Here is a 10,592-nt window from a genome sequence, read left to right as displayed (position 1 = left end):
TTCATGGACAAAGCTGAGAATAGCAAAAATCACATGGAGCTTCTGTGCAAAGGACCAACTGATAACACATGTGAGTGCATTCCATGTGCTGCAAAATGCTGTGCTGCAGGTATTATAAAACTATCTGCATGCATGCATGCTAAGTTGCTTCAGTCATGTCCGGCTCTTTGTGAGCCTATGGACTGTAGCCCACCAGGCTCCTCTGTCCATGGAATTTTCCAGACAAAAATACTTGAGTGAGTTGCCATTTCCTACTCCAGAGGATCTTCTTGACCCAGGGATTGAACACATATCTCCTGCGTCTCCTGCATTGGTTGGCAGATTCTTTATCACTAGCAACATCTGGGAAGCCCCAATTATTCCACAGAAATTCTCTAATGCCTCTATAGTGAATAAGTTCAGAGAGTTGTGGGGTTTCTTAAGATCACAGAAACAGTAAAGGAGATCACAGAACCTAAACTCTATAATCTCCCTATCCAGAGAGCTGGCACCATTCCACACACAGCTGCCTTGAATACATTCATAAGTCAACACCGAAATTCAGGGAGGAGCTTTGTTTCCATAAAAAGAAGACTAAATTGTCCCCTTGGAAAGAATTTAGATTTATTTCTGTGTTTGGCACTGTCTACAATTAAATTTTAATTTGACCATATTTATAGAAAATCCACAAATTTCAAAGTTTCGCTCTTCTCTTATCTAGCCTCTTATTTTCCATAATGCAGATCCAAGAGGCAACAGGGCAGGGAGTGAGACAAGTTGAGAAGTTGTTAAAGTGACCTACACTAGAGAAATGGCAGGGAGAGTGGGGAAAAAAGTGAACAGATTTATGAGCTATTTATGAGGAGATTAGGCAATTTTGGTTATTTGAGGAAAATAAGGGATTAGAAAGGGTTTCTCTGGTAGCTCAGCTGGTAAAGAATCTGCCCGCAATGCAGGAGACCCCAGTTCAATTCCTGGTTGGGAAGATCCCCTGGTGAAGGGAAAGGCTCGGGCTCGCCTGGTGGCTCAGACTGTAAAGAATCTGCCTGCAATACAGGAAACCTGGGTTTGATCCCTGGGTTGGGAAGATCCCCTGGAGGTGGCATAGCAACCCACTCCATATTCTTGCCTAGAGAATCCCATGGACAGAGGAGCTTGGCAGACTACAGTCCATGGAGTCTCAAAGAGTCAGACATGACTGAGCAACCAAGCACACACACAAGGGATTAGAAAGAAGAGATAAGGCATGTATAGTGACTATCCGTCATTCATGGCTGCCCATATCTTCCAAACACCCTCTCCATAGCTTGATAACCCCTCCCCCACCCACATTGTGAATTTACTCTACCAAGATAGAATTAGGGGGAAATATCCCAATCTCCCTTGCTACTGGATTAGGGATGGGACTAAGATTTTGCTAATCATCTACTTTGATTTAGAGGCAAACTAGGTGAGGACACAGGCTGAGTGACCAGAGTCCATTTTTGCTGGTGTGGGTACAGCAGAGGAAATATATTCAAGAGTTAGTTTGGGCAGCAAGAGTTTTCAGGACACAGTTGATGAAGCTGGTTCTGGGGACAGCCTCAACAGCCCCCTCACCAGGCCAGTTCCGTAATGTAGTTCCAAGAGTTGTTTTGTGAACTAACATCGCTTCCTTAAATCTGCTTGGGAGAATTTTGTTATCTGCATCTGAAAAACTGACACAAGTATTGTAACTATGTCTTGTTAGATTTCCAAAAATATTCTTATTCTGCTATTTATTCATCTACGAATTGCAGAATCACCTATTAACTTTGTACCATGAAAGATGAGTATTCTGCTGTCTTAAACCACCCATCATTATCCTACAGTCCCCTTCTCCTGTCCTCTCCTAGTTCTACTATAATTTTTGTTAAATCAGTAGTGATCATTATTATTATGAAAATATTATTCATAGATGAACTAAATAGTAGATATGATTACATTTCTTTGCTTTGGTACTTTCTGTGTTTTCTGGAGTTAAGTGTACTTTTTTAAACTTTTTAAATTTCCTGTGTATGTTTACCATATCTTTATACACTTGAATGTCCCAATTCCCACTGTATGTAGCTCAGACAAGTTACTTAATCTCCCTGTGCCTCAGCTCCTTATTGGTAAAATGTAGATAAAAATAAGAGCTGCTCATGGGTTTTCATGAGGATTAAGTGAGTTAAGATATGAAAGAGCTTGCTACTGCTAAGTCACTTCAGTCGTGTCTGACTCTGTGCGACCCCATAGATGGCAGCCACCAGGCTCCCCATCCCTGGGATTCTCCAAGCAAGAACACTGGAGTGGGTTGCCATTGCCTTCTCCAATGCATGAAAGTGAAAAGTGAAAGTGAAGTCGCTCAATCGTGTCCGACTCTTAGCAACCCCATGGACTGCAGCCTACCAGGCTCCTCCATCCATGGGATTTTCTAGGCAAGAGTACTGGAGTGGGGTGCCATCGCCTTCTCCGATGAAAGAGTTTGGACAATGCCTGAAGATAATAAGTCTTCAGTGAGGGTTTGTTATTTTTTCCACCCTCCAGCAGTGGAGCCAATGGAAGAGCTGGGTGTGGAAGTCAGTGCTGAAGATTGTCTAAGTTTAAAAGAATTTTCCTCTGAGTCTGAGACAAAACAATTTTTTTAAAGCCTTGATTGAATTTGTTATAACATTGCTTTGGTTTTTGGTGGCACAGCATGTGGGATCTTAGTTTCTCAACCAGGAATTAAACCTGCACCCTCTGCATTGGAAGGTGAAGTCTTAGCCAGTGGACCACCAGGGAAACCCTAAACTGAGATAAAATTAAGAAGACAGCTTCACAGTGGAGGGGAGATAAATGAGCTCATCTAGCTTAGCTGGTAAAGAATATACCTGCAAGACAGGAGACCCCAGTTCAATTCCTGGGTCAGGAAGATCCCTGGAGAAGGGATAGGCTACCCACTCCAGTATTCTTGGTGGCTCAGATGGTAAAGGATCTGCCTGCATTGTGGGAGACCTGGGTTCAATCCTTGGGTTGGGAAGATCCCCCTGGAGGAGGGCATGGCAACCCACTCCAGGATTCTTGCCTGGAGAATCCCCATGGACAGAGGAGCCAGGTGGGTTACAGTCCATGGGGTCGCAAAGTCGGACACGACTGAGCTGTGCTTAATAGCTAAATGGCTCCACTCTTCACACACAGTTAGTATCTCATTTTAATGTTAAACACACTGGTCTATCCTCTCCTCTCACTGTGTGTTTCCAGCTGCTTGTTACCCAGGTTTGCGTTCTGAGGTCCCTCAGGCATATATTTCATCAGGATCCATGGCCCTGACTGGGTTCAACTGTGATGCTTGTGTTTAGAAAAAGACAACAAATCTAGAGGAGGGACAAGTGGGATGGCCGGGTGAGAGAGGGAATAAAACACATTAAAAATACAGCTCCTTGGAAGGAAAGTTATGACCAACCTAGACAGCATATTAAAAAGCAGAGACATTACTTTGCCAACAAAGGTCTGTCTAATCAAGGCTATGGTTTTTCCAGTAGACATGTATGGATGTGAGAGGTGGACTATAAAGAAAGCTGAGCACTGAAGAACTGATGCCTTTGAACTGTGGTGTTAGAGAAGACTCTTGAGAGTCCCTTGGACTTCAAGGAGATCCAACCAGTCCATCCTAAAGGAGATCAGTCCTGGGTGTTCAATGGAAGGACTGATGTTGAAGCTGAAACTCCAATACTTTGGCCACCTGATACAAAGAGCTGACTCATTTGAAAAGACCCTGATGCTGGGAAAGATTGAGGGCAGGAGGAGAAGGCAATGATAGAGGATGAGCTGGTTGGATGGCATCACTGATTCAATGGACATGAGTTTGGGTAGGTTCCAGGAGTTGGTGATGGACAGGGAGGCCTGGTATGCTGCAGTCCTTGGGGTCACAAAGAGTTGGACACGACTGAGCGTCTGAACTGAACTGAAAAATATAGCATCATCCAAAAGAACTCAAAGTAAGATCATTAAGAGATATTCATACACCCCATGTTCATCATAGCATTATTCATAATATCCAGAGGTAGAAGCAACCCAAGTATCCATTGACAGATGACTGGATGAAGAAATTGTGGTCTATGCCTACAACAGAATATCACATACTACAACATGGATGAAACTTGAAAACATGATACTAAATGAAAAAACAAAGTCACAAAAGAACAAATCATCTATCATTCTACTCCCATGAAGTATCTAAAGTAGTCAAAATAACAAAAACAGAAAGTAGAAAGGTAATTAATAATATGAGGAAATGTTCATGATACTAGTTACAAGAAAGAAACAGTTACAGACGTTTGTTCAATTCAGGTCTTCGCCTGATTAGATGAGGTCCACCACACTAAGAATTACAATCTGCTTTACTCTGTCTACAGATTCAAATGTTAACATCATCAGAAACACCCTCACAGATATACCCAGAATTATGTTTGACAAGTGTCTGGGCATCCTTTGGCTGAGCCAAGCTAAAACATAAATTAGCCATCAGAGTAGGCATCCTTATTGTATGTACAAAGAAACCAAGAGTAAAGAGAGTAAAGGACTTGTCAAAGACAAAGCTGGAAAACAGCTGAGCTAAATTCTAACTCAAATGGATCTGGCCCCTAAACTTTGACCATTTGGGCTATTCTACTTCCTTTTAAAGACAAGTTTATGGAAGTTACACAGAATTGTATTGGTAGGTAGATACCCATAACATCAAAACAATGTTTTAATTACTGCTTAATTTGTCTATTGAGAGGCAGTGAAAATGAAGATGGGGGAACAAATAAATGTAAAAGCAACAAGGGGGCTGAGAATAGTTCATGATACATAGTTTCCATTATTTTTCACTCTATGCCATCATAACCTGTGTTAATAAATAGGTAGAAATTTAGAGAAAGACTATAATGTTTTTAAACATAAAACACTAAAATAGCTATTACCTTGTTTTTCTTAAGTTGGTTTTATGAAACCTAGAGTGTTTTCCTTTAAAAAATTGTAATAAAAGGATTAACAGTCATTAGTCAAATTTCTTTCCACAAATTCTGACAAGACTACAGTACTGTAAGTAGTCATATCAAGCATGTGCTGCTGCTGCTGCTGCTGCTAAGTCGCTTCAGTCGTGTCCGACTCTGTGCGACCCCATGGACTGCAGCCTACCAGGCTCCTCCTTCCATGGGATTTTCCAGGCAAGAGTACTGGAGTGGGTTGCCATTGCCTTTTCCAAGCATGTGCTATGCTGTCCTTAGTCACTCAGTCGTGTTTGACTCTTTTTATCCCATGGACTGTAGCCTTCCAAGATCCTCTGTCCATGGGGATTCTCAAGGCAAGAATAAAGAAGTGGGTTGCCATTCCCTTCTCTGGATCTTCCCAACCCATGGATCGAACCAGGTCTCCTGCATTGCAGGTGGATTCTCTACCATCTGAACCACCAGCATACAAGCATATATTTCATGCGTGACCCATTCTTTCAAATAAGAACAAGAAAAAATAATGAAACAGGGAAAAATGGAAAAAAATAAGCATATTATCTAGGGATTTTGGACTATATCACTTTTTATGACTTTAATAAAACAAGTAAACTAGCAATTTGTCAGTATTTAGGGCTTCGAAGAAGAAACAAAATATAACTCTAGAGGACTGAGAAAAATAAATATATCAGACTTGCTCTTATTGATCAGATCAATAATTCTACAATGCTAAGAATTCTGTTTTACAAAGATAGAATTTGAAGACTTTATAATTGCACTTCAAATATTTGAAAGACAAACAAGAATACTTTTAAAGCTTCTGTTCAGCTCTAGAACTTTCAAAAATACTGATATATATATATATATATATATATTTTTTTTTTTTTTTTGGCTGCACCACATGGAATATGGAACTTTCCTGCCCAAGGATCAAACCCATGCCTCCTACGTTGGACGCATGAAGTCTTAACTTCTGGACCACCAAGGAAGTCCAACACTGGTATTCTTTAATGTGGAAATGTTCCAGGTTAAAAAAGGCTGGGTGAATGTGTGTGTATATGTGTACCCAAAGTCCTAGATAACAGATCACATACTTGCCAAATATTAAGGAGTCATCTCTTCTCCACATTTTGATACTTATATTAGAAAGTTATAACTACATACTAACTCATTTCACTTTGTTTAACAAAACAGAGCTATTTCCTGAGGAGATGGTAGGAAATTTATTAGGCACCAAAAGTCTCTCCTCTGGAGCTTGAGCTCCTAGATTCCGGTCAGTCTCACATGACTTCTGCCACATGACTCTACAGAGTTGCAATCATTAATAATGAAGTTATTAAAATGGCTGGGGAAAGCATTTCATTAAAAATGTTAATTATTCCCTTTTTCTCCTATTATTGAATATGTGTTTTATAATAAAAAGTTAATGTATTTAACCAAGAATGTACTTAAAATGTAGGTGACTTAGTTGTAAAGAACTGGCCTGCCAATCCAGGAGACACAGGTGATGCGGTTCAGTCCCTGGGTTGGGAAGATCCCTTGGAGGAGGAAATGGCAACGCACACCAGTATTCTTGCCTGGAGAATTTCATGGATAGAGAAGCCTCGAGGACTGAGTCCATGGGGTTGTGAAGGGTTGGACATGACTTAGTGACTGAGCACACATGCACATACTTAAAATGTACTTGTGACCTTGGATTTTTGTGCTGGCTGTCATTTTTGATAGATATACACATACAAACACAAACACATCATTTCCCTAAGTCAGTCAATAGTGGAGACACAAGAAAATATTATGTGAAAATAATTTATTATGGAAACAGTGCGAGACTTTATTTCTGGGGCTCCAAAATCATTGTAGATGGTAACTGCAGCCATGAAATTAAAAGATGCTTGCTCCATGGAAGAAAAGCTAGGACCAACCTAGACAGCATATTAAAAAGCAGAGACATTACTTTGCCAACAAAGGTCCGTCTAGTTAAAGCTATGGTTTTTCCAGCAGTCATGTATGGATGTGAGAGTTGGACTATAAAGAAAGCTGAGCACTGAAGAACTGATGCTTTTGAACTATTGTGTTGGAGAAGACTCTTGAGAGTCCTTTGGACTGCAAGGAGATCCAACAAGTCCATCCTAAAGGAGACCAGTCCTGAATAGTCATTGGAAGACTGATGCTGAAGCTGAAACGCCAACATTTTGGCCACCTGATGTGAAGAACTGACTCATTAGAAAAGACCCTGATGCTTGAAAAGATTGAAGGCAGGAGGAGAAGGGGATGACAGAGGATGAGATAGTTGGATGACATCACCGACTCAATGGACATGAGTTTGAGCAATCTCTGGGAGTTGGTGATGGACAGGAGGCCTGGCATGCTGCAGTCCATGGGGTTGCAAAGTATTGGATGTGACTGAGTCACTGAACTGAACTGGAAATGGGTCAAAAATTAGAAAGTCATGGAAATGATTTAATCCTCATTTGTGTTAAGTATGCTGTGAGTCTCTATAAACAATATGTTATTCAGCAAACAAAATACAAGTGAACAAAACAATTTCTCTTATGGATGAAGTGGTTTGCCATGGTCTTTCCCTTAAACTATCTTTCTTGTGCAAGGATAATTCTCATATAAAATATAGAACCTAAGCAGTAATAATCAATATTATTCAACTTCCTTGGGCAATTTAAACCTAACATCAGATGAACACAGAATAAAAACCATTATAGTCTTTTTTCAAAGAAACAAAAAAAGAGAAAAAGCAATAGCCCTTCCACATCTGTCAAATATTGACCCCCGAATTACACTAGTTTCCTATGTTAAGGTATTTTTAGCCTCATAATACTGAAAAGATATGTTTCCACTTTTATTTTTATGCACTACTCTTTATTTCTATAGAAATGTTAAACTTTCACTGCATAATTTTATATGAATTACATAATACTTTGTTTCTAGGATATTGATCCAACTTTTGAAACGTGGTATACATTTCAATAAGCAACCACGAAAATGATTTTTTCGTATGTCCACAAATACTATGCAGAACATTTAACAGCTCGTAAAGATGGGAGCTATGAGAATTTTTGTTGTATTAAGAAAGTATTACAAACTGAAAAGAAACATCTTATGGAAATAACAGCATTTTATTGAAATTGGAAAGCAGGCACAAACCCGGTGGTGGCCAGGAGCCAGCAGCGTGCAGCTCGCGGCCTGGGCTGGAGGCCAGGCGTGGGGCATGCGCCCCCTCCGAGCGGCCCGCGCGGTGAGGCTGGGGCAGTAGGTTTCTGTACACACATGATTGAGCCACCGGCCAGCTGCCGCCACCCGCCTTCCCACCCGCCTCCCCAGTGCCCAGTGTGAGAAAGGAGGCGTCGCCCACGGGCCACTGGCATGCCCAGCCAGCCCTCAGCCTGAGCCCAGAGGCGCCTGCCCCTGCCCCCTGCCACTCTGTACTGCCTTGGCTCCCCCGCGGCCCCCACACTGCAGTGCAGCCAGGCCCCCTCCCCACAGGGGCCGACCCCATGGCCCCCTCCTGGTGCCCAGGGCGGCCCGGCCGGCAGGGCCATGAAGCTGCAGGCTGTGATGGGGATGCTACCACTGCGGTAGCAGCAGGCACACCAAGAACTGGAGGCCCGGCAGCCACCGCTGTCCCCTGAACCCCCAGCCTGCACCAGGGTCACTCCGGAAGAGGACAAGGAGCCTGAAAGTGCCTAGAAGCAGTGGGTGCAGATGGCCACCCTGGCCGCCATGCAGGCCACTGCTGCCGGCCTTGGCCATGTGCCCAGTCCCAGCTCGGAGGACGGGCCCCCCCAGCTCAAACGATGAGGATGCAGCCCTGGAGGGGGCAATGGGCTCACCCACCCCACCCAGCCGAGGCAGGGAGGCAGCCAGCCTCCCCACGGGCAATGGCCGCTTTGAGGATGCTGGCTCCTACGATGACCTGAAGCCAAAATGGGAGGAGGAGGAGCTGGAGGAAGACCTGAGGGATGACAAAGAGGACGAGGAAGATGAGGACTATGAGGACAAGGAGGGGCTTGGGCCCCCGGGCACCGCCAGCCTGGGCCCCTCAGCCCTGTTCCCCACAAGGCTCAGCCGCTCCAAGCCTTCCGCTGTGACAGTGGATCCCGGCACTGGGTGGCCAGGAGCACCCGGGGACTGGCCCGGCTGTCCCCGGAGGGATTGCCCATCCTGCACCTCAGCTGCAGCCACCAGACCATGGGGACTGGACATATGAGGAGCAGTTCAAGCAGCTGTATGAACTAGATGCAGACCCCAAGAGGAAGGAGTTCCAGGATGACTTGTTCAGTTTCATGCAGAAGCGAGGGATACCTGTGAACTGCATCCCATCGTGGCAAAGCAGGTGCTCGACCTGTTCATGTTGTATGTGCTGGTGATGGAGAAGGGCAGCCTGGTGGAGGTCATCAACAAGCAGCCGTGGCGGGAGATCACCAAAGGACTGAACCTGCCCACGTCCATCACCAGTGCTGCCTTCACGCTGCGAACCCAGTATATGAAGTACCTGTACCCCTAGGAGTGTGAGAAGCGTGGCCTAAGCAACCCCAACGAGCTCCAGGCAGCCATCAACAGCAATCGGAGGGAGGGCCAGCACCAGAGCTTTGGGGGCTCCCTCTTTGCCTACTTGCCGGCCGGGGCCCACAGCATGCTGTCCTCGCCCAAGCTGCCTGTGTCCTCCCTGGGCCTGGCCACCAGCACCAACGGCAGCTCCATCCCCCCAGTCCCCAAGGTCAAGAAAGAGGAGGATGTGGCCATCCCCATCACAGTCCCCGGCCGCCTGCCAGTCTCCCTGGTCACCCAGTGGTGGTGGCCCAGGCAGTAGCAGCCCAAGCGGCAGTAGCAGCACAGGTGGCTGCCCTGGAGCAGCTTCAGGAGAAACTGGAGTATGGGGAACCTCCTGAGAAGAAAATGGCCCTGGTGGCAGAGGAGCAGCAGCGGCTGATGCAGCGGGCACTTCAGCAGAACTTCCTGGCCATGATGGCACAGCTGCCCATGAGCATCCAGATCAACAGCCAAGCCTCCGAGAGCCACCAGGACTCGGCTGCGAACCTGACCAGCACCAACGGCAGCAACAGTATTGGCATGTCAGGAGAGATAAACGGAATCATGTACACAGGAGTGCTGTTCGACCAGCCGCCGGCCTCCATGCCACGCTCCGCTCCCAGCAAAGGTGGAGGCGGCAGCAGCCGGGGAGGAAACAGCGAGACCAACAGCAGCAGCAGCTGTGCAGGCAGCCAGGCAGGGCCAGCAGGGATGTCTGCACCCCCGACAGCTACCTCAAACACTCTCCACCCTGGGAACCTGCCAGACTGGGCAGGGGGGTCCAGGTGGGCCAAGCAGGGGGTGGGATGGTGGAAGATACTGGTGGGGAGGGGAGGTATCCACAGAGGAGCGACTGCTTAACACCAAAAGGAAAAGAAAAATATACATGCATATATATAAAGAAAATTGAATAAAACAGGGGAAAACCAAGGAACGCTTGAATTAATCAGGTTTCGGACATTCAGAGATGAATTGTGAGAATATCAAAGGAAATTAGAAATGAGAGAGGCAAATGTTTACTAGGGCCTGCAGCCCTGGTGGACCCACGTGGACTGGTGTCTGGTGTCAACAGGCCAATCCTATTTACCTCATACA

The 10,592-nt window shown here is 45.2% G+C and overlaps 1 pseudogene; it reads left to right on the top strand.

Moving 5' to 3' along the window:
- Positions 1 to 8,176: 8,176 nt before the first annotated feature.
- Positions 8,177 to 10,358, top strand: LOC102410123 (annotated as a pseudogene).
- The last annotated feature ends 234 nt before the right edge of the window (positions 10,359 to 10,592 follow it).

The sequence above is a fragment of the Bubalus bubalis genome, chromosome 6 (genome assembly GCF_019923935.1).
Source record: "Bubalus bubalis isolate 160015118507 breed Murrah chromosome 6, NDDB_SH_1, whole genome shotgun sequence".
NCBI lineage: Eukaryota > Metazoa > Chordata > Mammalia > Artiodactyla > Bovidae > Bubalus > Bubalus bubalis.
This window is presented reverse-complemented; position numbering and strand designations above follow the sequence as displayed.